At 39.4% G+C, this 27667-nt stretch overlaps 1 long non-coding RNA gene across 2 annotated transcripts in view; it reads left to right on the top strand.

The window, feature by feature from the left end:
- The window catches only part of LOC113433050 (uncharacterized), a 90585-nt gene extending 64091 nt beyond the window's left edge, over positions 1-26494 (top strand). For both annotated transcript variants that reach the window (XR_015743268.1, XR_015743266.1), the window contains 2 exons: positions 24706-24832; positions 26253-26494. This is a non-coding gene — a long non-coding RNA (uncharacterized LOC113433050). The remainder of the gene's footprint in view (positions 1-24705; positions 24833-26252) is intronic.
- Positions 26495-27667: the final 1173 nt, after the last annotated feature.

Genomic DNA, 27667 nt, shown 5'->3' with positions numbered 1-27667 from the left:
AGCCGTGTGGGCTGGGCAGAGCTGGGAAAGCGAGCATGGGTGCGCACCCGCCTGCTAACCGAAAGAGCCGGGCCGACCTGAGCTTGGCTTCCTTCCCAAGTCCCTCAAAGCCCGAACACGAAGGGGCCACTGGGAGAGGCTGCCCGAGGCAATGATAGTGCCTACCCATCCGTGGACAGGGAGATGAGGCAACAACAGTGCTGCTTCCCTGGCCGGCGGGTCTGGTGGAGAGAGCCCGAAGCCGCCCGTCCTTTCCACCCCTCGCCCAGCCTGTCCCCATGCATCTCCAAACGCGCTGGCAGCTTCAAACGCTGCAGCAGCATGGGCATCGGGCAGAGGCGCTCACTCGGCGGGGCTCAGCTCGGAGGAGGACACAGCACAGGCCATTGCCTTGCCTCCCTGTCCACAGATGGGTGGGCGCTATCACTGCCTCGGGCGGCCTCTCCCAGTGGCCCCTTCGGGTTCAGGCTGGAGGGACTTGGGAAAGAAGCCAAGCTCAGGTTGGCCCGGCTCTTTTGGTTGGCAGGCGGGCGCGCACCTGTGGCTCACTTTCCCAGCTCTGCCCAGCCCGCATGGCTCTGGCGCGGCCCTGGCGAGATGAGCAGAGGGTCCGGCGGGGAGGCGCTTGCTGCCTTGGTGAGAGCTCCACCGCCAGACAGGAGGACCCACCTGTCAGCTGTGCTGGGCACCCCAGGCGAAGCTCTTCGCGCTCTGCCCAGCGCCAGGCAGGGATGGCGGCTGGGCGCTTCTCCCGGGGTGGGCCGATCGTGCACTGTGGCCCTGGGAGATTCGCCTCCCCACATGGGGTTGGGCTTCCCTCTCAGGAGAGGCTTTGTCGTATGGTAGTAAGGCGTCGTTTTTAAAAGAATTGGCTTTGCCTTCGAAGGCAAAGGGTAGGTGGCGACAGGAGTGCCTGAAGCTGAGTGTCTCCGCTGGGCTCAGGTTGCAGGGAGGAGCTCTGGTTGGCCGCGCATGGCTGCGCCAAATGTCACGGCGTTGCTCCAAACGCCACGGCAGCACAGGCAGAAGGGAAAGCAACAGTAGCGGAAGGTTTCCCGATACGAAGTGCCCCACCAATGCTGAGGTCAACATCCAAGCCGTCGCTGCCCACCTGCCCGAGGATGCAAGGGGGGGAATTTAGTCACCCCCGAAAAGACGGCCTAGCCGTTTTTGGGGGGGTCAAAAATAATAAGGCCTGGCCTTATTTTGTGAGAAACACGGTACTATTACCAATTTTCTTTTTCCTTAAGTCTTCTTTTATTGTTAGTCTTTGATGTTTCCTATTCTTTACTTATCTGTTCCATGTTAACAGCAAATGTTCTAGTTGTTGCTTTGTCATTTTGTATCTACACCAAACTGACATATATGCAGTACAATTTTAATATTAAAAGTTACCCCAACTATCCATATTGTAGTTGGCTAAATTAGCTTTGACATTGCTTATGACAAATGTTCCATGTGCTTTTGCAGAGTTGTAATTTATGTTCCCTTAGGACCAGTTCATACCTTCCAAAATTGGCTCTACATTTAAATTGTTACTTTATTATAAAATATATGGTCCAGCTAGAAAGCTATTTGAGCAACCCCTTGTACAAAATATAGTGTGGTTATCTTAGAGAAAGACCAACAGACCCCTTCTCAGACAGGAAAAATGTTTTAACGCATAGCATATTTAAAGTATTCATTTATAAACAGGATGTGAGAAAGAAACCATTATATATAAAAAAAATAGGTCTGAGATTATTTTAGAGTCATATTCTTTGCACTTAAACTTAAATTTGAAATTGCTTGGGACAATCACATCCACCGAATTCTCTAAATTGTTAAGTTTTAAGTTTTCATTTGTGTTTTATTTTTCCCTTAGAGTGTTCAAGTTAATACGGACTGGTAGAATTAATTCCAAGGGAAAGGAAACTGGATCAGATCTCTAGAGATCAGCTGCTTTTTCCCTGAGGGGAAGCATCCTCTCCATTTGAGAAATGTACCTCTTCCTTGTTGCATTTTTCATGCATTGCATGTTAGCAAATTAAAAGGCAGCAGATTTATAGCTGTTGCAAGAAGTAAATACATAACAGAAGTCAGTTAGTTTATGTCCATGTTTGTTTGGGAATGGTAATTGGTTAATAAAGATGCAGCAATCCAGCTGGCAAGCTGGTTGCATGACAACTCTCCAAAATATTGAAGCGTGTCTTTTTTGTTCTGCCAAGCCCTCATCTCTAATCTCCAACACATGTTATAGTAATAAAAGTCTTATTTGCTGAACACAAAGCTGTAATGCAGCCTTCCCTAAGCTTGTGCCTTCTATATGTATTGGGAGCACAATTCTCATTAATCTTGAATAATGGATGTTGTAGTCCAACACATCTGGAAGGGACAAGCCTGGGAAACTTGGCACTGCATGTTAATTTACCTGCAGGTGGTTTTTTTGAGTCCATTGCACCAATAACAGATCTTATACATGGAAGCTGATGAGTGCTCTGTGATGCACAACATCTTTGTTGAAGGCATTAAAGATTATTCTGTTAGGTTCATTGACAATACTTTCTTTGCTCACTGTAAGACCTGGGGCCTTGAGTAACATGGGACACTGAGAAATAGTCTCCATTCCCTTTTTTAATTGATTAACAATATTGCCGGTTTCCACATCTGCACTCTACTCATTGAGTTTGTAAAATATTTCAACAACAGAAGAACTATGAAATAAGTACTATACTATAGTTATTGCAACTGCATTCTGTGATTTCAGACAATGCCTTTGACTGGAACTGATGTGATGGTGAAGTTCCTTATTTACCTCAAAAGTGGACAAGAAATTCAATAAATATAAATTTAAAATATCTCTCTTAATTATTGATTTTGAGATGTGTATTTCTCAAAATGGCACAGGTTAGGAAGCAGTATTGCAGGCAAACTCTGCCCACTCCTAATGGCCTCAAGCTTGACTCCGCCTCCCATTCTTCTGAGGACGGTAAAATGGGGACCTGGATTGTTGGGAGCAATATGTTGACAATATAAATGGCCCAGAGAGTGCTAACACACTATGGAGTGGTATATAAGTTTAAGAGCTATTGCTAAGTTGAGTCCATAGCGAAGTGATGGAATACTTTACCTGTTAACAGGGCCAGGATTCCAGTTCTGGCACTAATTATTAAAAGAATCTAAACATTGGTAAAACTGCCATGGGGGCTCAGTGGTTAGAGTGCAGTACTGCAGGCTACTTCTGTTGCCTGCCAGCTGCCTGCAGTTTGGCAGTTCAAGTCTCACCAGGCTCAAGGTTGACTCAGCCTTCCATCCTTCCGAGGTGGGTAAAATGAAGACCCAAATTGTTGGGGGCAGAATAGTGGTTGCTATTGCTATTAACCATGCCTGAGGACACTGATCTAGATAGATTGATTAATGATCTCACATAAGAAAAGGATCCTCATCTGTGTTCCCAAATGACAGTTTTTAGGATTTTTATTTGGTTGCTCATTATTATTATTTCCTTATTTACCTCAAAAAGTGGACAAGAAATTCAATAAATATAAATTTAAAATATCTCTCTTAATTATTGATTTTGAGATGTGTATTTCTCAAAAATGATTTAGTGAAAAAAATAGAGGCTTATGAATCTTTGTCAGATTTTTTTTAATAAAAGCAATAGCAAGTAATTAAAACTATTAATCTAAAAGATTTTCCAGGCAGCAGAGTTGAGATACAAAGATGCAGGCTGTGAAATCTAGATAAATGTGGGATGATAGGAAAGGGATTAAGAAAATCCTTAGCCTTTGTTGTCATTTGATGTGGTCATCCAGATGTTTGCAGATCAGATCTGGTAGCTGTAGATGAGTTTAATTAAGAAGCATCACAGCAACCTAAATAAAGTTTGAGGTTTTTTAATTAGTTTCAACATAAAACCCTATTAAGCTATCCTTTTATATAATGTCCTCTGAGTGAACATGGTTAAGTAATCTTACTAATATTTATTTCAGAATAAGAGAAGGAAAATTGATAGGTCTTCTCTATAAATGAAAATATCCAGGAACAATCGATTATGTTTCATTAAAATGTATTACCCATGGGCTGATCATGTTTAGTTTATCATGAGCAATGCTTTTGTTGGTCAGAGTGTTTTCCTTCAATCTATCTATTTAATCTGACATATGAACACACATACAAGAATTTTATTTACTATGGAAATGTAAATCAAAAGTACATGCAGTTTCTGAACCAAAGTTTAATACTTATTTAACTTCCAAAGAAGTGTTGATAAACCCTTATCTTTAATGGACCTGTAGTACTTATGTTGATGAGTCCTAAAAAGCACTTCTAGTTTTGATCCTTGAAAGTTGAAACTGCAGATTTTAAACATTTTAGGAGGTTAGACAGAATACCTTCTGTAAGTTGTTGTACTGTAATATGATGAATCAATAAAACAAACTGATATGTGATTATTTTATTACTTAATTTAATGTTTTGTATTACATACGTTGCTTGTAATGTTTGTAAACATACTTTGCTATAATGCAAAGTAAATAATGGAAAAATAATTTGAAATTTGAATGAATATTCTGACCACGGTAGATTTTACACTACCTCTTCCCCAATGTATGAAAATATGCTAGAACAGATACTAAAATGGTGTATTAAGTTTTATTTAGTTTGTTTGGTGAATTTATAAATTAAAAGCTTGCAGAATGCCACGTGCTTTAAAACACACACACCAAAAAATATAGACTTCCAAACAGTGTTGTATAAGCAGCTGGACATAAAATAATATACTGGAAGTACATTGTCTGTGCCAGAGAAACAAACATGCCTTCTTTCCTCCGATTTCGGATAGTGAAAAGTATATTCTTGGCATAGACTCGCAATCTTCTTTGCTTGTCCCTCCCACAATTTTTTCCATGTCCCCACTACAACAATGAAACAGCATAGGACTTCAGGATGATGATTTTAGTATCATCACAAAAACGCTCCTGTCAATCATGCCTACCATCATATTGTAGTTTCAGTACAGGGCTGGCAAAGATCAGACAACTAGATAATCACATATTATGGGGTGGGGTGGGGGGGAGAGATCATCATTTTCTTTTCTGCATGCCCTCAGGAAAAATAAGTTGAGAGATACAGGGCAATTGGGAAGTAGACTGCCCTAGTAAACCATGAAATAAAACCATCCAAAATTGGATGCGGTTACCTATTCTCTCTCTTCCTAATGCACCATATGTTACCTCTTACTTTCACCTTCTTTCTGACTCTTTCACAACTGGTTGTCATAAAGAAACTCTTAGCAAAGATCACAGTTGCTTTTGTTGTTAGACCAATGGTTGCAGGCAATTAAGTCAAGGACTGGAAGTGACCCATGGGTCACAGGTTGATGACCCCTGTCCTAAGGTCTGAGGAATTTGATTATGACAGAACTAGTTTTTAGTCTACTACCTACATTAAGTTCCAAATCTGAAAAGTCTGTCCAATATAAAACATAGAATGGGTGTAATGTTCATTCCAAAGTGTCTGAGAAATATCACCCAGGATATTTAGGTATATATTAAACAGGATTTAGAGACAGGATACAGCCTGTGCTATCTCTTCCAAGAAGACCAACAGAAAATCTGAAAGAAAGATAACAAGCTTTTGTTTTTTGCTCTCTTTTTTTCTTCTAGGAGTTGGCAGATCTCTTCTAGACCAGCTCTCAGAGACAAAGTCCTGCCAGGGAATAAAGTGAGCTCATCTGCCCATCATATTATTGGTGTCACCTCCTAAAAGTCATTGAAATAGGAAAGTGCTCCTGATCTTTGCAAATAACAGTAAGCTAGTAAATAAGCCAGAAAAAAGTAAGCAGGCAAATATACCAAAATTGTCTCTAGGTGTGATGGTGAGGAGAACTGTAGTGGAGACGACTACAAATTATTCTGTATATATTTTTATTAAGTGTATATTTTTAGCATTTGAGGTCCTGGCATTTTGGAGTTAACCACAGTGACAGTTTCACATCATAACTCAGACAAGCTAAGATATTCATATTTGTAGCAAGAAAAGTCCCTCCTAACAGCTTTCTAGAACTGAGAGATAGAGGTCATATAAAGACAGCTTATCCTTGGGATCAGATGGAGAATTGTCTGGACTTAATAAATTAATTACTGTCTACATATGGGAGGGGTGGAGATTGAAACCTTTGACTCACTCAAACATCTCAGTGGCATAACATTTGAAAGTTGGCAACTTAATTTTACTACCTGATTGTTACTGTGTTACTGCTTTATATTTGCAGCTGCTGTTGGTATAAATTAACTAATTTATTTGGTGTGAAGTCAGTTTTGTAATGGTCCTTGAAATGTTATCAAGAGCATATTTAAACTAATCTGGAACAGGGTCATTACTTCAGTCAAATAACACAACTTTTTGTTGGATCCAACTTTGATTCATGTGTACAAGAAACACATGCTATCGTACTTACATTGGGGCATATCTACGCAGTAATGAGTTTTCTACTTCTTCAATCATGATGGCTTGCTCCAAAGATACCTATCAATTGTTACTAATTTCTGCTTTGGAGGGAGCAGTACAGAGGATTTTCTATTAACATTTTTCTCCTTCACCATTCCCAAATCCAGTTTCCTGGGAAATGGAATTAGTTTTAAGCTAGCAAGTCTGTGTGCAAACATGTCTTTTGTGTCTCTAAAAAAGAGATTTGTTATGCTTTTCTGCAACAGGAGATACTCAACTGTGTCTTTTATTTTTGTCATTTTTTAAATTCTGTAACAACCCCTTCCGCAAAACTTAAAACATTAGGAAAATTGATTTCATGAAAACTGTTTTTAATACTCACCTGAAAAGGGTGTAATTGGGGGGGGGGGGGAGCGTAACCATTTCTTAACCAACATGCAAACTTACTTTCAAACTCTAAACAAAGTTTGATTTTTGAACAGATAATCTTTTCTAGATTATCTGAGGGTTTATTTTATGTTTGGCAGGAAAATCCTGATGCACATAATAATACAGAGGGAGAAAGAGACAGAATATGATTTAAAGCTCTGGCAGCTTTCCACAAATATAGGGCTAAGCGCCAGCCCAGATTACCTACTGCCAAAAAGCTTTCTACTACCTTTCTTAGTCCTCAGATCTGACATTTCAGGATAGGGAGAATCTAAGACAATCTTTGTTGGATTTGGTAATTCCTGGCTCACTGGGCAACTTTCAGATTCAAACAAAAGCCCCTTGAGTTCAGTGAGATTGACTTGCCAACCTGGTGATTTGGGGAACAAATGTGCAAAATGATGAGCCCACAGTTCCAAGGTGGGGTAGCAAGGCTCTACACGTGCATTAGGTCCCTACTTTGTATCAGAAGAGGGGGGGAAAGTCTTCAGAAAGTCACTCTGGCTAATTATTCCTGTTTAAATATGGAAGAGTTTGCACACTGAAATTAAAAAGGGTTTTATTTTAATCAGCCAAACAGGAGTTCAGCCAGAAGTGTCATGCTCAAGAGGACTTGCATGATGTCATTGAGCTAACAAAGGCACGGGGGGAGGGGGGGAGCAAAATTAATGGCACAGAGTATACATTGCAACATGTAAAATGTTGTTGGGGATTTTATCACACTTCTTGTGAGCTGAATTGATGGTAAGGAAAAGGCTGCACATTTTAGCTTGTGAATATTTTTCTCTGTTTCTCCCAAAGAACGATTTTGGATTGTTACATACTGCTAAGGTTTATCTGAGACAAACAAAGAATATTTTCATAGTTGTAATGAAGAGGTCTCAGAGTGCTTCTAGTCCAATCCTCTGCTCAGCATATGATCAGCTAACCACACTTATTGCTGTTGCTAATGCTGTAATAGTTATTTGATCATATGATAAACTGATTGGAGTGTCAGATTCAGAATCTATGCTTGAATCCCATTTTAGTTACAAAGGTACCTTGTGTGTTTATTTCTTACCACAGTCTATCTCACAGGTTTGTTGTGAGAAAGAAGAGGTTGAATAATCAATAGGATGTTATAGCTTAATCATTTTCATAAAGATAGAATGTAAATCAATAATGTATAGCAACAAAGGCAAAGATTAACGTTAACTGATTTTGAATTTTCTGTGATTTTCCTCTCACTTCTCCCATTTCTTGGATCATTTATTTCATACATCACTTATCTACAGAGTCATCCCATCAGCCTCACCTTTGTGACCAATAATAATAGATTGTGGGAGTTGTAATTCAAATCTTCTGGAAGGTGCCAATTTGCAATTTGCTAGTTCAAACATGTTAACTAACCAAATATCTCTATAGCACTGCTGATTCTTATTGTAATTCTGAGTTGTTATTTACACAGGACAGCTTTGTGGTGTTAAGCACTATTTTTAGGCAATTAAGGCTTGCCTGTGCCAAAGCTGATTTAAAAATTAAGCATTAAAAGTTGTCTATCAATACTTACTCTGGAGTAGTTAAGCAGATTATCCGGGCATTCTACTCTCAAAGTCTACATTTCTGTTTTTTATATTTTCATACATAGTTTTCATCCAGAGGTGAAACTTGGCCTATACCATTTTATTGTAAGTGCTCTCCCTTTTTTGTTGCTGAATTTTGTTTTTCTTGGAAGTTGAGATGTAGCCATTGTATTCCACTTTCTGTGCATAAGCTCATGATGCTGTCAGGTTTTACATTAACTTTCTCAGCAGTTAAGAGTATTCAACTCCTATCTTTGCACCTCAGCCACTTTAATCCTCAAGAAAGGATTGCCAATACTGAGAGATTTCAAAATCTGCCACATGCATTTAATTTAGGATTATTCACACATATTCCCTCCTCCAGGTTAATCTGCTATTGGAAGTAAATTGGCAAATGAAAATATTATAACTAATTCTAATACTTTTCTTGCCAAGTACATTGTGACCTAAAAGTCATTAAAAAGTTACATTTTATATAATAGTAATACAAAATAACCAAACAATTTAAATCTCTGTCATTGAGATCATGCCTCTTCTGCATTAGCGTCCCAGGCAAGGAAGATGGGTGAGAATGACAGGAATGAGAAAAGGGACTGAGCTGTCCACTTATCACTTTAGCTTCGCCATCCATCATCATGTATGTTCTGTCAGTTGGAGTCTCTGTTTAGTACTCGAGATGAAGTTTTCTGCAAGTAGAACAGAAAACCCCCTATCCCTTACAATCCTGGAACAATTTGCATGTCTAAGAGACCTAGTAGATTAGACCTTGTGCATATATTCCAACTGGCTTCTCCCAGTTTGTCACCATCCAGATAGTTGGCTGGAATGAAAGGGATTTTCATCCCAACACATATGGAAGACATCAGTTTTAGGATGTCTAGGCTAGATCCTTTATGAAACATCATGTCAACTTGTTCCAAGCAAACAAAAAGATTGTAATCTAAAGACCTAATGTTTTTCACCCTATCAACATTTGATGTGTATTTAAGATCCCTCTAATCTAGTTTTTACTGCTAGTTTTATTTTTGTTTCCGACAGTTTTGCTACTTCTAATGTGTTTATTATTTGCTTTATGCTGAAGTTTCTAACTGTAGTCTGTTTTTAAGCTAATCTGTTGTGAAGTTTCCTTGAGAGCTTTTAAATTCAAAAAATGGTAGATTCATCTTTAACATTAAGTAAAAAAAGTAAATATTGGCATGCATACAATAAAATAATAGATTATTCGGCAAGCAAGAAGAAAGGTATGAACAGTATGACTATAGAGCTCAATGGCTGCACTGTCATGTGTTTGGAATTCCTATGTTTCTTCCTTCCCTTTCATTTTCTTGTTGTGGCTTAAGATAAACATTAAAATGAGAGAGGGAAGGAGAGAAATAAATGTTTTAATAATAACTTAAGCCTCTCTGCTGGAGCTGGTGCTGCTTTTCCCAATTAACATTGCTGAAATGGTAATGGATGTCACCTGGATAGAGGATGGTGGCTTAGAGGTCCTACTAGAGCCTTAGTCTGCATTTTGACTATGGTGTAGACGTTGTCCAAGTTCACTTATTCAGATAAAGTTTATCAAGCAACAAGGTTGCTCCTATGTATGTTTAATTTTTAATTTTAACTGTAATAAAAAAATTTGAATTGCAATTGCTACCCAGAGTCATTGACTGAGATGGATGGTCATAAAAATTTAATGAATGAATGAATGAATGAATGAATGAATGAATGAATGAATGATAGGTGTAGGATTTCCTGCCTGAGCAGGAGGTTGGACTAGAAGACCTCCAAAGTCCCTTCAAACTCTGTTGTTCTGAATGAATGAATCAATAAAGGCAAATGCTGCTTCATCTTGCCACGTCTCTAGACCTGACAAAGGTCATACTTAGTCAAGAAGTTGAAATTGGACATGCACTTCTAACATAGCAATACAATAGCAGTAGCACTTAGACTTATATACCGCTTCACAATGCTTTACAGCCCTCTCTAAGTGGTTTACAGAGTCAGCATTTTGCCCCCAACAATCTGAGTCCTTATTTTACCACCCTCGGAAGGATGGAAGGCTGACTCAATCTTGAGTCAGCCAGGAACAAACTGCTACAATACTGCATTCTAACCTCTGTGCCACCTCAGTCATTCTATGGTCATCATTCACTTTTCTTCACTTTTCTGTCCACCCCATGTTAGAAAGAAAGAGTCTTTGCTGACTTATTTTTATAAAAGGCAACGAAATGGTGACTGAAAATGACAGTAGTGTATAATTCATGCTCCCTCCCGTTTGCCTTCATTTCATGAATTTTCTAACATTAGTAGGGGGAAGTGAAGTCAAGAGGGCAGAATTTGCAAGCACATTTGTCAAGGAAGGAAGGAAAAAAATGAATAAAGCCCACGGGGTAAAAAGAACCTTTACTGTGTTCTGAGTGTATCTCAGAAATTGACATTTTACAGCAAACATAAGATGGGCCAATATTTGCCCAGCCAAAAGGCCCCAATTTCACAGCTGCAGGTGGTCAGGTTGGGGGAGAATGAATATTTGCTAGGATTAAGGCCACTCTGGTTCTCTTTGTGACTGACTGTCAGCCACCATTCTTGCAATTCAGAATTCTGCTCAGAACGGCGTATTGGGATACTACAATTCTGAGAATGACAGTCTCCAGGAAAAAGTTTGCTGCTTCGCTGAACCAGCCTAGGGTAAATCTGAGGCATGTTTTGCTCTCCCAATTGCTGAGCCAGAGAACTTACAACTCTGCTTTAGGTCACGATCTCCAGAGAGTGGAGTACACATGGTTTGCTTGAGATGACTTAGGAATTAGAACTAAAATCAGAACACAAAAGTGTTAAAAGTGTGGGGGGGTGGGGCGCGGAAGGGAGGCATAACTAAAAGAATAGTGGTTGGTCTATATCAATCAACTTTTTCAAAGTTAGCAACTTTTAACTTGTGTGGACTTCAATTCACAGAATTTAGAATTCAGCTGAAGTCCACACATCTTAAAGTTGCCAACTCTGAAAAAGATTGGTCTAAATCAGGGGTAGTCAACCTTTTTATACCTACTGCCCACTTTTGTATCTCTGTTAGTAGTAAAATTTTCTAACCACCCACCGGTTCCACAGTAATGGTGATTTATAAAGTAGGGGACAAAGCCCCTACCGCCCACCATGAAAGCTGGAACGCCCACCAGTGGGCAGTAGGGACCAGGTCGACTACTACTGGTCTAAATCTTCCTGGTGATAACCATGTAAGGAGCTGCTGCAGGAAGGAAGAATGGAAGATCTTTTCCCAGTGTCTCCAGCCTGATCTTTATTCAGCTCTCACCTCCTTTACCCTCTTTGGTGCCTGCTATACATGTTGGAAAATTATTGGGGTGTCATTTTTATGATTTAGGTATGTGATCACATACTTGCCAGACATAGGGCAGTGATGCTCCTTTTGCCCATTCAATGAAAATGCAGCATGTTTTAATGTTATATCTAGCCCAGTCTAAAAGAAAGAAGCCTCCTATTCAAAAATGCAGATAAAGAAACTAGAGGGAGGGGAACAGCCAAACCAGGTAGGAAAGAACGGAGCAGTGGCATGAGGATACCCAGCAGCTGCATCTTTTCTCAGATGCATCAAATTTAGGAAGACAAGTAGCATTTTCAGATGAACATTTGGAACTTTACATCTGTGTCTCTTGTGTGAATTATAACCAGTTAATTAATGAGAAGAGAGGTTCCAAGGAGGGAAAGTTATGAATTATGGATTGAGATTCTATCTCTTCCCCCTGATTCCCACGTGCTCCACGAGATCCAAGGCTATCTGTTCTATTTCCATGCTTGGCCCTTTTTGTAGCTTGTGTCCTTTTAATTACACTGTTTGCAAAAGCCTTTCTCTCCACAGGTCTGAGAGTAGGTGTGTTTGTGTAGCTGTCAACCATGGGAATGCTTCATGTAGCCTACAGAGCCATCTGTAGTCTTCCCCAGCATATCTTAGAATCACTGTTAGCCATGAAGGAGCCTTGCTCTGCCAGGCTAGCAACCACTCCTCAGGTGTGCTCCCTCATTAAAAGGAAGGAGTGTGGTTTGCTTTAATCTACTGGTTGGTTTGCATGCTTATGTATTTGTCTGTGCAAGATTTGCTTTGCGCTCGCTGTTCTTTTGCCACATTTCAAGTTCCAGGTGGAGCCAGTGACTGAAAGCTGTTGTCACATTGTCCACAGCAGCTAGAGTTGATTAGTTTGGGTTTAGACTGGAAGACACGGTACATTTCCTTTCTTTTATTTAGCATGTTATTTGTTCTATTGATAGATTGATCTGCCTGTGGTTTTGACCTATAGGCTATTTCTAATAAGTTGTTATTGACTCCCCTAATATCCCAATCCTTGAGGCAATTCAACAGACTGTGTAATATGACAGAGGCAAAAGGTAAAATATATTTTTAGGCTGCTAGAGATCCAGGAAAGAGGCTGAGTTTTAAGCAACAAAAACTTTGCCGATGGGGTGGTGGTTTGGAATGGCTGAAGGCCAGAGGGAGGCCAAAACTGGCTAGTGCCTTTCTCTTATCTTCCTCCAGCTTCAGAGGCAATGAGGCTGTGAATACCTGCCACAGAACCACAATGGTGGGTGGGGGGTCTCACCTTCAGCCCCTCTTTATGGACTTTTGCAAATGCCAAGAACTGTGGCTGCTGAAGAAATGGAATTCTGCTGAGCTTTTGATCTGGTCCACAGGGCTCGTTTTAAACCTTTTTCTTCTCCCCAGAGTATGCTAGCTTAAAAATTCTGCTTACTTCTGATAAACGTGGTGGCGAATGGCTGTTTCTAAAAAAACACACAATCTTGATTTTTATCCTGTTCTAAAAGCACAACTAGTTTTTCTGCCATACCTTGTTCTGAGCAGTGCTTTTAAATGATAGGGAGAGGAGATTTTGAATTCAGAATAAGAAAGTGTTCTGCTCACAGCCCAAAGAGGAAATCAGCTTCACCAATAAATATGGGTATGCCTTTCTGCCACAAAACCATGGGAGTGGATCTAGTCAAGAGCACTATATGGTATGAGCATGTTCTCTCTCCTTTCTGTTCTTCTCCCTCCCTCCCTCCCCAGTGCGTGTGCAAATGTGTGACACAGAGACCAAATTTATGACCTGATAAATAGGCTGCCCGTTGACAGTACATAGTTCTGGTTTGAGGGTTTTTTAACTGGAAAATTCAATTCAGACATACAGAGAATAGTCTTTTAGATAAGCCGTTGCATGGCATCTCAGACATAAAAAAGATTTTTTATTACTGTCCTGCAGTTCTGGAATGACCTTCCTGACTTTTCCATTGATTCAATAGGTATTAGTTAGACCCATGGAGATTTGTCTCCTCTGGTCACCTAAGCTAGGTATTAACTGCATTATCAATTGGAGATCCTCTGAATAGGAACCATACCATGTTTATGTTCCATATATCACTGGACTTTTGGTTAGAATTGTGTTTATGAACAGGTAATATATTCCAAGTATAGAATTGGGTGGCTTTGGGACATTTCTATTACATTGACGTTATTCAGTTATTAGAAACATTACACAGATTCTATTATTAGAAATGTACATTTCAATTATTAGAAATGTAGAAAGCTGGACAGTGATAATAGTAAGATGATTTACCCCAGGCAATAGAATTTATACATTCTCCTTTGGATACTTAAGTATGTGTTGTTTTTAATTGTACGTGATCTGAATGCATGTAGCTTGCAGCTTTTCCCAATCTGATAGCATGCAGATGTGTTGAATTACATTTGGAGATTCACCATGTTCAGGAAAGACTATACTATTTATTTAAATAGTACTAACTACTAATAATACTAACTCTGCTCTAGAGGTGAGGGTGCGCTGATTGTGCATAATAACACCTCTTCTATTCCTCCTTTGGCACTCGGAGAAGAAAGATCAGCTTGCATCTGTTATCTGCAACATCTGAATATCACTAATTTACATTTGTCCTCCAAGTCTCCTTAAGTAACATCAGAGGTGCATAAATTAAACCACCAGGCCTTGTGTGAGTCATAAAAGCTTTGGATGCAGATCCTCCCCCACATAGTGACTTCCGTTTTAAATATTCATTCTTCAGTAATCAGTGCATGGAAGGGAACATGGGTAAGCATGGAGATTAAAAATGTTTATTTTCATTCTACATAGATAGGTATGTGGGGGTCTTACCTCCCCATAGACAAAGGATAATTAAATGTGGCAAATCTACCAGAAGAACCTAAACCTCACGCTGAAAGACTTTAGAATTTTGGTTACTTTAAAGCAGTGCTTCTCAACCTTGGCAACTTTAAGTGTAGATTTCAACTCCCAGAATTCCACAGTCATCATGCTTGGCTGGGGAATTTTGGGAGTCGAAGTCTATACATCTTAAGAGTTGCCAAGGCTAAGGAGCGCTGCTTTAAAGAGTGTCCTATTTGGATGCTTAAGTGTGAAACTATCCCATTTGGCACAGGATGGACACTTTCTGCTGAGTGAGAAAAAAATGGCTAAAGCTCTGCAAGTTGGAACTCTGAAGAGAATACTCAGATCTGTATAAGCTGAATAAACTTTGCAATCTCTTCCTCAAAATCCCCCACCCCACCCCCCCTCAACCACAGCTACACTCTTGATATGAACCATGTGTTTCAAAGATTGAAAACAATACAGATCACGTCTGTATCAACAAGAAGAATGTTGCTTTATACTACTTCAATTACTGCAAAAGAGAAGCAGTTCCAAAACTGGCAGAGCACTTTTTAAAGGCAGAAATAAACTAGGTGTCACCTGGCAGGTGGCCAAAGCAATGACTGGTTAACATCATTGGTGTGTGTTTGCGTTATCCTAATCTGACCTGTTTTACAGCATTTGGGGAGCTTAGCAGTACCTTGTGCTTGGAGCAGCCTGTGCTATTCTGGCCTCCGTGTTATCTCAATTGGTTGCCATGTACTGACAAAGGCTCTGGTCCAAAATGTAGCATGTGGAGAACCAGAGCTTTGAAGAATGAATGCTGTCTGGTTTGTGCAGCAGAAGCACAGCAGGAAATGAGGACCAGGGAAGTCATTGATCCAACTGGCCTGATGGGAATGTCATTCACATCGATCCCTAAAGAGTTCTACATGGGCAGGAACAGCTGTGGGATGGCTTTAGTTTGAATAACTCAAACCCTCCATCATGGAGAGGACTTTTGGGGAGGTGGGAAAGGGGGAAATAGTTCTAAGGAAATTTAGCTAGTTGTTTCTTCTTCTTCTTCTTCTTCTTCTTCTTCTTCTTCTTCTTCTTCTTCTTCTTCTTCTTCTTCTTCTTCTTCTTCTTCTTCTTCTTCTTCTTCTTCTTCTTCTTCTTCTTCTTCTTCTTCTTCTTCTTCTTCTTCTTCTTCTTCTTCTTCTTCCCCTCCTCCTCCTCCTCCTTCTTCCCCTTCTTTTTCCCCTTCTTCTTCTTTTCCTTCTCTTGTTTCTGCTTCTTTTGCTTCTTCTGTTTCTTTCATGTAAAAATAGAACTGGATTAAGCTTTCTCCATCCACATTTTCCATATCGTGGTATAAGAAATTTCATCACCTTGAAGCAGAGAACTGTTGAAGGTGCACATGGGGAAAGGAGGAAAGAAGTCTTACATTAGCACATCTGAATATTTCAAGTTTGGGGGACTTAGGGTTAAGGTTTGTGAACACCCTGATAGAGGTTAAGAGAGTTGTTTGCTTTATATAGTCTTTTTAATTTTGCTGCCTTTGCTTGTTGTATGTTAAATATATATCCTCCCATGGCTTTGGTTAAGCTGTTTGCTTGCTGTGGCAGACTAACAACATGCAATGCGGATAGATGGAAGCTATGACTGTAGATTATGGAGCCATTGTAATTATCATCTGGCAACAGGAGAAATGCCAGCATTTGCAGAGTTAAACCAGCAATCTGCTGTAAGTGAGAATGTGTTCAGAATGGCAGTGGTCATGGAACATTTAAAACCTGCCCTTAGTCTTGACCTAAATCCATTTGTATAAATATTCAACTTGTAAACTGAAGGCAATAATGCTGTAAAATTCAGAGTCAAGGCAATAAATTGTGAAAGAGAGGGTTGTGCAAAAATCTGGTTTTTTTGACTATTCCTTCCCTGTAAAATCTACTTGGGTCAGAAGAAAGCTCACTTATCCAGAAATGTAGTAATCCATTAGGTACTTCTTGACAGCTTTTTAACACTTCCAATCAAAAGGCCTGTAGGGGCATCAGCTTTTCAAGGGAAAAAAAAAGATTGCAGAAAGATCAGGAAAAACCAAGATAGCTACTGGTGTTGCAAGATAAAGATATTCACACAGACATACATGCATACAATTCTGCTTGTAATTCTATGAACTTAGCAATAGCAATAGTACTTAGACTTATATACTGCTTTATAGGGCTTTACAACCCTCTTAGCAGTTTATAGAATCAGCATATTGCTCCCAACAATTTGAGTTCTCATTTTACCCACCTCAGAAGGATGGAAGGCTGAGTCAACCTAGAGACTGGTGGGATTCAATCTGCCAAATTACAGGCAGCCAGCAATCAGCACAAGTAGCCTGCAGTACTGCACTCTAACCATTGCGCTACCGAGGCTCTTAACTTCACAGAAGCTCCCTTATTTCCACAGAATCATGCCAAGAATTAAAATATTAGGCCTTTGGTTAGGCACTAACCATTGTGAAATTAGTTTCAAAAATGAGGGTGTGCATTAATTAGTTTATTTTGCATCGATCCAGCTAAAGACAAAAATACAATACAGACTGACTGAACAGCAAGTTAGGTCTCTTTGTCCACCTCAGAGGTGGTATTCAACAGGTTCTGACCAGTTCTGGAGAACTGGTAGCGGAAATTTTGAGTAGTTAGGAGAACCGGGAAATACCAGCTCTTGACTGGAGATTTCACAATATCCTTCCCCTGCCACACCCACCAAACCATACCCACAGAACCGGTAGTAAAAAAAATTGAATCCCATCATTGGTCCACCCATAAATATTCTGATCTAGACATTTTTTGGTTTAGCTGATCAGCAAAGAGACAGTGAAAGGAGTTCTACTAGCAAGTTTTTAAATTAGAAAGCTGGATTAGTAGTAATGAAGAGGCCTACACCAGTGCATCTTTTTTTCCCTCTTTATTTCTTTGCCTAGAAAATACAATAGTGTACAAAACAATCTCTGCTGTGACCTCATTGCACCAATTCATTTCCTGTCTTCTGCCATATTTCATTGGTTGCAAGAGACAAGCCTGATGAAATGAGCAGAACAATGCTGACACATCATTCACTTGAAACCGTGACATAACATGTTGATGATGTCATGTCGTGCCATAATATCAAGATGTGGAGAGGACAAAGAGACCTTATTCTGCCCCAGACTAATATGAAAAACAACTGATGTCTTGCAAAGAACATGTATGAACTATCCAAAGCATTTTATGGCATTGCATCATGATTACTTTACGGAGAATTGTTACCTACATACAGATGGAGTTGAATTCAAGTAATGTGAGTGCAGAACCAAGACATGGAATCTGGTCACTATTTAGGAAACAATGCCCATCATGTCCTGAATGGCAAATGAGGGCTGGAAGACTTGAAGATTCCAGTTTGCCACTTGCTAATCATTATTTGCACTTTGTGCAGCCATATTTGGAGAAAACTTCCCTCAGCTGAAATCTATGGCAAAACTCCAGTTAAGTCACCCATTAAGTCTAGACAACAAGATTGAGATCTCTTCTACAAATAAAGTATGAGCAGCCACTAATGAAAGCATTTACTTCTAACAAAGGCAGCACAAAGCGCAACAGTGAGTGGCATTGGGATTCTGCAAGCAGCAACAGCAGACACTCCACAGAGATTTGTGGGGGAGAGAGGCTGCCATAGTTATTAGAGTGGTTAGTGGAATGGAACAGGAAACATGAGGAGGTTATGACATCACCATCTCAACTTGACATGCATCATCTATCAGGGATGGCTTAAGGATAATGAAATAAATCATAGCCTGATGCAATGAGATGGACAAGATGACCCTACTGCTGCTTCCTTTCAGCAGTCTACAACTAGAAAAGAGTAGCTGCATCTATCAGACGTGTAGAAATCTAGTGAGCTACAGTTCATCAGTTCTGAGGGCACTGTTCTCACGGGTACACAGTTACTTAGTGCCTTGAGACAATAAGATTGCTATCAATCCTTTTTGACCTACTTTTCCAATTTTTACATTTTTAAAGTGTCTTTCAGATTTTCCTCCTCCCGCACATATTTTCTGGAATGATTCTCTGCAGAGACATCTATGGCAAATACAGTATATACAATGGATTCAGACAGTAACTATCAGCAATAAGGAAAGTGCTTTCAGAATCTGTGCTTCTTATGATAAACACGAGTTTTCTCTCCTGCTACCAAATCCAACTAAACAGGTTTGGCAGGTTTTTTGAAACAGCACAAAAACTCACAAAACCTCCTTCACCCAGAAGGAAAGCGAGACACATTTTTTTAAAAAAAGGTGCTTATTTCCCAACTAGCTCCCACTTCCAAGGTTTGGGGTGGAAACTAGTCTGGATTCCAAGCAAAAGTGCTCTTACTTCTGTAATTTTATGTTGTTGGGGCTTATTTGAACTCAGCTGCAATTTTTCTTCTAAAAGCAAAATAAAACTATACAATCAAACAAATATTACTGAATGGGAAAAATATCAAAATTAATTCTGTAAAAAAAGAAAACAATATACACTCTCTGCTTGCATCTGAAAAAAAAATTCCAAATCTAATGAAACTTGTCATTCACTATTGTTTTCTGCTGGTTCATTTATTAAAAAGAGACTTTATGATTTAATAAAACAGGTGAAGATACACAGCAGGGTGTAGTGGGAAATGAAAAATCTGCTGTGGTTATGTCAGACCTCCTTAAAGGGTTTGTTGGATGGCAATTTAATTTATTGTCTCTGATAGCACAATTTTAATACCTCTGCTTCATGTGGCGAATTTGTACTTTGCAGTGCCAAGTTCTCTATCTCAAGACAGAACATTATATTAACCCATATTTTTGGCAGAGGATGATCTAAGACAATTAAGGGGGAAGCAGCATCTTAAACCCATGTAATAGTGGGGGCTTCCTCTCAAACAGCCATGAAGTTCATAATTTGGGGACAGGATACAGAAAACTCTTTGTTGAAGAATATTTCAAGCTGTTTTTCCTCAACAAGATACCCCACAGATACGTTGAGTGACAACCTGCTTTTTACTCTTAGAATAAATACATAGCCAATGGGGATTATGGGAGTTATCACGTGCACCTTTAAGGGTACCAGGTCCAGGAAAGTCATTAATCCAAGCAGGCTGCTTAAGCATATTTGATAAGCTACTTAAAAAGAGTGTAAAGCTGTAGAAAATTGGAAGCAAGAACTCGGATCTTTCAAGACAACCAAAATAATTGTTTTTCAGCTATCCCTTGAAACTAAATACAGTCTCCCTTGAATTGGGCTCAACACCTAGCGATGACATGGACTTGACAAAAGTTCAGAAGTGAATTGCTATTGCCTTTTAATGGGATTTTTTTCAATTTCCCAGTTTAGCATGCTGTCCTGAAATTTCCTGGTGTCTTTCAAGTACTTATCAAGTCCAAATCTTATTTATTTTATTTGTTTCTCAAATATATACACGATAACAAGTATAGATATGAACATAAATATGAACAAAGGAAGTAAATACAGATAAATGAGGACAGTAAGATGGAGACGGTAGGCATGCTGATGCGCTTATGCACGCCCCCTTTACGGACCTCTTAGGAAGGAGGTGAGGTCCACAGTAGACAGTTTGAGATTGAAGCTGTGACGGTTTGAGGCTATAACAACGGAGTCGGGTAGAACATTCCAGGCGTTGACCATTCTGTTGCTGAAGTCATATTTTCTGCAATCAAGTTTGAAGCGGTTTACCTTGAGTTTGTATCGGTTGTTTGCCTGTGTATTGTGGTTGAAGCTGAAGAAGTTGTTGACAGGCAAGATGTTGTAGCAAACAATTTGTTTACTATGCTTAGATTGGACCGCAGGCAGCACAGTTCCAGATTGTCCAAGCTCAAAATTTCAAGCCTGGAAGCATAGGGAATTCTATTGTGAGTAGAGGAGTGGAGTACTCTTCTTGAGAAATACCTCTGAACCTGCTCAATCATGTTAATGTCCGATATACAGTGTGGGTTCCAGGCGGACAAGCTGTATTCAAGAATTGGTCTGGCAAAGGTTTGGCATGCTCTAGTTAGCAATTCAATGTTACTGGAGAAGAAGCTTTGCAAAATAAGGTTAACAACTCTTAATGCCTTTTGGGCAATGCTGTTACAGTGAGTTCTGGGGCTTAGATCGTTTGAGATGAGTACTCCTAGGTTCTTGACAGAGTGAGGGTCATCTACGAGATCATTTCTGCCCAACGTGTGTTTGGTGTTCTGATTTTTATTGCTTTATATATTCTGGAGTTCTACATGTCACATTGCTACGGTACCTTCAGGGCTATCTCCTCTACTAAAATCAATTTGCTCAACCTGATCTGTAGATGCGCATCCTGACTCTGAGGCAAATTAAGAGATCTGAACCTGGAAATGGCCTTCTCCCTTACAGCTCCCCCATTCTGGAACAACTCAACCTCTGAATGTAAACATACCTCCATCTCTTTATCTTAGGCCAGGGCTGCCAAACTCCTGGCCCGCAGGCCGGATGTGTCACATGCTAGCCATGCCCATGCCCGGTTTAGTGAAGGGGGAAGAAGTCCCGATACATCACGTGATGCCTCCGTGACGCTGTGAGTTTGAAACCTCTGCCTCTTAGGCAATAGGTGCAGGCCTTCCTTTTTGCAGGCCTTGGGGGAGTGAGAATTATTTTAATGTCTCTTTAGTTGCCAGAGTTTTATGAAAGACCACAGCATTTTTAAAATATTTTTTTAGTATTTTGGATTTATTTGTTTTTTAGTGCACTGTTGCAGAATTATTCAGGTAGGCAGTACACAAATAATTACAATGAATACATGCATTTCTAGAAACAGGCTGTTCTATCCAGCAGCATCTAAGGGAGGAATGGAATGAGGGGGAAAGGCAGAATGATGAAACCAGTGCAAGGTTACCGTGGTACTATCCCCTCTCATTGTATAAAAAAGCCAACACAATCCTAGGCTGCATTAACAGGGTTAGAATCAAGATCACATGAAGTGTTAATATCACTTTATAATGCCTTGGTAAGGCCACATTTGGAATATTGCATTCAGTTTTGGTCACCACAATATAAAAAAAGATGTTGAAACTCCAGAAAGAGTGCAGAGAAAAGCAACATAGATGATTAGGGGACTGGAGGCTAAAACATAGGAAGAACAGTTGCTGGAATTGGGTATTTCTAGTCTAGTCAAAAGAAGGGCTAGGATAGCAGTGTTCCAATATCTGAGGGGCTGCTATAAAGAAGAGAGAGTCAACCTATTCTTCAAAGCACCAGAAGGCAGGACAAGAAGTAATGGGTGGAAATTAATCAAGGAGAGAACCAACCTAGAACTAAGGGCAACCAAGGACAGTTATAACTATTAATCAGTGGAACAATTTGCCTCCAGAGGTTATGGATGCTCCAGTACTGGAGAGTTTAAAAATAGGTTGGACAACTATTTATCTGAATGGTTATAGTTTCCTATTTTAACAGACCTCCAAGGTCCCTTCCAACTCTGTTATTCTGTAATTCTGTATGTGCATTTGGGATATCACACACAAGTTCTTTAAGGGTGGACCTTGTGATGCAACACACAGGGCTGCTTATGCAATTTTGATGAAAGCAGAAAAGCTTCCTTAGACACCCAGGCATTCTTTTCAGCACCATGGCAGCTGCTCAACTCAGTGCCTGTTACATTAATTCTATGGTCTTTCTTCAGTTTTACAGATTTTTTTTTTGCCATGATGGTTCCATTCTTTATCATTAAATAATACAATATAATCTACATCTAATCCATATGGAACATCTGAGATATTTACAGACCCACACAATATAACGGAGATATTTTATTAAGAAATTGTTAGTGGTAAAATTGTTTTGCCCACATCCTTCAGGATCTTTTTGATTGAGCAAAGTTGTCACTCACTAGAAATTCAGTAGACTAAGGAGTGAAGTCTTGGCAAAAAGTTGCTGAAATATCTTGAGTTTGTTTGATGCTAATCTGGAAATGCTGAGATTTTCCTAATTCTGAACAAATTTCGGTCCCCCTCAACAACATATGTGGTAAAATGTTACCGCCATGTGTAGAAAAGAAGTTTTAGCAGGCTTATTTTTTCCATAGCTAAGCCCATTGTTATCCTCCAAATTGTAATCTTATCATGTATACAAGCTGTTCCATATAAATAGCCCCATGTATATTTTCAGTAGTTTCAGCTGAAACCCGTTAAGAGCAGATGTGCCTATGGTTTCCTGGCAAGGCCTCTTCTAAAACGTATTTTTCCGTTAACAGCATTCCCCCATGCCATTCCAACCCTTTTCCTTTCTGTTCTGGGAAGGAGTGGGAGAGTAGAAAGGAGGGAAAGAGTTTCATTCATCGTTAGAATGATTCTTAAATGTTTTTGAAGCTGGTTTGATTTATGGCACTTGAGTTCTGACCTTTAAGAATTTTGAGTGCTGGGCAAAAGATACCCAGAAATTTGCTAGGGAGGTCTTTTCTCTACTTTTCCCTTTCATGTTGCAGTCTCAGTATTCAAGGCAGAAAGATATTTCATGCAAAGGAGATCATTGATTAGATTTGGAGCTTGAAGATTTGTTTCATTTTTTTGAAGCAGCATTGTTCTCCTTTTCTCCCCTCATTTACACCCTTCTGTTGGATCCAGCAAAGAAAAATGGCTACATTTCACATACTTTGATTAGCTGTAGTTTGTGTTTAATCTTATTTCACAAGCCAGAGCCATGCCTTGTTTGAACAATTCCTACTTTTCCTTCCTTTTAAAACTCCTTTTTTTGTTCTGCATTTTTGCAGATTGGCTAATGGATTATGACACAAACCAATAAGACAGGTACAATAATTACACCACAAATACCCAAGTTTGCGTTCCAAATCAAATCATGATTTCAAACTGGCTTGCTATCAAAACCAAACTAAAGTTTGTTTAATTACATTATCACAATATGCTGTGCTGAAAAAGACAAATTAATCGATTTTAGCACAGTGCTGTACATGAATTTAGTCAATGTAGATATAAAGCTGGCAGTTTTTCTTCACTATAAATTAAGGAATTTAAGTTAACTCTATAACATGGTTTATCAACCTAATCAACAAAACAGAACAAGAGTTTAAAATCCCTCTTTTCTCTAAAAAGAATTCTCTATCTGTGAAAGCTAACAATTCTGGCTTGATTTCCTATTCTTACAACCTATAACAGTTTGAGAGAGGGGGCATTTCATGTTAGAAGTGTGACTCCAGTGTGAAGCGATATATAAGTCTAAGTGCTATTGCTATCTCTGGCTCTTCTTTCTTTGCTACCTAGAAAGGCCTGGGCCCATGCACGCATATGCAGCCTTTTGCTTGCTACTATCCTCATGATAGGATTTACCTTACTGGGTGCTAGGCTTGGCTTTTTTCTATATGTACAATATATATAAATCTATGTATATGTAAACAAAAGCTAGGAGTGGCGCAAAGAGCCATGGGAAGGTACATGCTCGGCATTATAAATCAAGAAAGAAAAACCTGCACATGGATTAGGGAACGAACGAAAGTATATGATATCATCAAGAGAGTAAACGAATTGAAATGGATATAGCAAGAAGAACTGATGGCAGGTGGACCAAGGCAGTCAAAGAATAGATCCCACTTGATAAAAAGCTTCCACGAAAGAGACCTAAAACAAGATGGATCAGTGACATCAGCAAGCATTGCAGGCCCAACTGGCAAAAGAAAGCTCCAGACCATATTGGCTGGAAACATGCCGAAGAAGCTTTCATCCTGCCATGGATAGACAATGGCTAAAATGATATAAATCTACTTCATTAATTCTTAGGTGATTCCTATTTCCATGAACACTCTTTCTTCTCACTCTCTCTCAAATGAACAGCAAAGTAGCCGAGAATTTTACAAGTAGAATTCCATCTTTTATGAGGGCACCAGGCTGGGGAACATGGTGATAAAGTTACCTGTGCAAAACAGATGTGATGTAGTTTGTTCTTGAGAGGCATACTTGATTGAACAATTAAGTTATTGAATTTAGTAAGCAAACTGGCTTTTAGTAAATTCTTAAAATATGAGTTTTTCTGCTAAATTACAGAGGTACAGATCAATAACATTTAGATTTATGAGTACTTTTTGTATCAGAACGTTTCTTTTCTTATTTCCAGATTTCCCAGATGACACACAGATCCATTTCCTTCTCTTGCATCATGCAGCCTCTAAAGTATATGCTTTCACCTAGAACAAGCAACTCCCTTTTTTCACTGCTTGAGAACAGATGATATTTCAAAAGAGGTACTTCCCTATGTCTAAAAATATAATAAAATGTACAAAGATATATGAGTGCAGTAATGTGGGAAACATAACAGAGGTGCTTTTCCTTGTTCAAAAAACACAGATGGTGTGTCAATCAGCAATGAACCTGGGTCTAATTGCTTCCAAAGAAATGGCTGATCCTATTACTAATGGTACAGTTTCAGTTGTGTTCTAATATAATAGAATGAGATCACACATTTTATGTGCTCTATGTGTCTTTGAATAGTTGGTACCATGAGATTTTGCTTCAACTCTGTGTTCATATTTTGGAAAATTATAAAATTACACTTCAACACACACACACACATACACACAAACACACACACACAAAGATACTTGGCATGGATTAGTTCTTATTAGCACACCGTAACCTTAAAGCTACATTACTCTTTGGTACTTGTTTTTTTCTAATTATTGAAAAATATCAAGAATTGAATAATAGTAGCAATGTGGAAAAGTAAAATGCTGGTGACAGCAAGAAATGGAGCAGGGTAATGAAGTGTTCTATTTCCTCTTCACACATTCGTTAAAGCAAATATGTTCTGGTTTAATAGAATATCACCCATTTGGTAAATTGAGACAACTGGAGGAGGGGTAAAACTGCTGCATTTTTGTTGGTTTACTGCTTTGCTTAAGTTATACTATAATGTACCTTATTTAAAATAAAGTTATACACATTTAGGAATTAGATTTTGTTATGTTTGTGTTTCAAGACTGCTTCTTGTCAATTATAAAAGGTATGTTGCTTATATTTAAAGCCATTGGTTCGGCTTGGCAATATGCCCATTGTCCTTTGCCCTTGACTCTCAAGCTAAAGTATGAGGGTTTTTTCATCTAAACTGACAACTACAACTCTCTATTGGGGAAGCCAGAGTAGCAGTTTATGCTTTTGCCTCCTTTAGAGCCCCAAAGTCTCTGATAAGAGGTATCTGTTCTTTGCTCCAGACTTCAGTTTTGATAAGACAGAAGGCCTGTCAGAAGGACGGGGGCAGGGATGATGCTAATTGCCACTGCTGGGTGCTATCCTCCTCTCCTTGCATTGGCAGAAAACTCTCTTGACATAAAATTTACAGTTCAGCAGCCAATCCCTATCCTGCCTGTACTGCTAATCCCAGTTACTGACTCACTTGACTCAGGACAAGGTCATGAGTAACAAACCTTAACAGATTTTGTACATCTTGAAACTGCTGTTAGATGATATCAGGATAAAGAGAAAAACATTAACACTGATACAACTAAGAACTCAAGACTATCTCACAGCTTGAGAATGAGTTAAAAGCAACATCATAGGAATAAGGCAACTTTGCAAGAGGTCATCCACAACACAGTGTATTGTGTATGTATTGTGCCGTGATCTAAAACCTGACTGAAAATGGCCCACCTAACCTGTTTCCTCCAGGCCTTCTGGAGCTGCAACCCACCTTTTCAAAAACCTTCCCTGAAAAGAAGACTGGATGGAAATTGTCGTGTCCAACAATGACTTCCTGAAGAAGGATAATATATAACCACCTCCTTCAAGGCAGCAGAACCACTCTCTCCCCCACGGGGACTAACACCACTGTATGGATCTAATCACCTCCCAATTGTCCTTCCCAAAGCTATGAAGGGAATACATTCCAATAAATAAATGGCTAAAAACAATGCTAACTATAATCCAGTATAAAATGCTGTTATACTGAAGTTGTGTGTGTGTGGTCCCTTTGGGTTCATACAGTACATCTGTGGACATGGAGGTGGTTTTGCAGTCCCAGCCTGGAAGCACAGACAGAGTTCTAATAGGACTGCTAGAAGTGTACTTCTGCAGTAACTGCGGGTGTTACTCTGTGATGCCAATCATGGTTTTCTGTCAAGTTTCTATAACATGCAGCTAGTTCAGAGCCTGGCTAGCCTTGCTGTTACTAGAGTCAGTGTTTTTGTCCAAAGAGAAAGATACATTTGAAAACACAGTGTAATTCATTTTTTTTTCCGTTGAAAAATGTCTACCTGTAGAAAGTGTTGACTTCTATACTACTATCAATTCATACCATCAGTGATGGGTGTTCGATTTTTTTTTTTGTTTCAAAGGCCCTTTTCCTGAATATTTCCAAAAGGAAAGAAAAAAAAAGGATAATTCAGCCAGGGGCAGGAGCCAAAACATCACTGTAGAACCATCGGCAGCCAATATAGGCCCCTGTAGCGTATGACAGGAATGAACAATTTACAAATTTGTTTGGCTCTGTTGTGCTGGTTTTTAATTGGTTCCCTGAGAGGTCGCAACTACAGCCAGATGAAAAGTAGCCCATTTAGAATTAAAGCCCAGAAGTTTGCTCCCAGTCCCAAAAATAACACTTTCATACAAAAATATATTAGTTTTCTCTGTACCTCATTAGCATTCTCATTTTGTTCATAGTATTCTGATACAATTTACAGTCCCGGCTGATCAACCAAGGATTTCCAATTTATCTTTTTCTCATTCTTGATACAAAAGGCATATGTAAGATATACTTGGTCATATGTGCTAGGGGAACAAAGTTTTGGCATGTACCTGTAGTTTGCGTGTTTTTACAGTTCAACTAGAACTCTTCCATAAAGTGGTATTTGCCTGTAGGTCAGTGTTTCTCAACCTTAGCCATTTTAAGATATGTAAACTTCAACTCCCAGCTTGCTGGCTAGGGAATTCTGGGAGCTGAAGTCCACACACCTTAAAGCGGCTAAGGCTGATAAACACTGCTGCAGGTTTTAGTGAGACAAGAAGCCTAGGATCATATTCTAAGAGGTTAATCACTCTGATCTTCTTTATGATAACATCTTTTCCCTCACCAAATCTTCAGCCTA

Source organism: Pseudonaja textilis, chromosome 1 (assembly GCF_049901715.1).
Source record: "Pseudonaja textilis isolate UNSWEBS1 chromosome 1, rPseTex1.2, whole genome shotgun sequence".
Lineage (NCBI taxonomy): Eukaryota > Metazoa > Chordata > Lepidosauria > Squamata > Elapidae > Pseudonaja > Pseudonaja textilis.
This window is presented reverse-complemented; position numbering and strand designations above follow the sequence as displayed.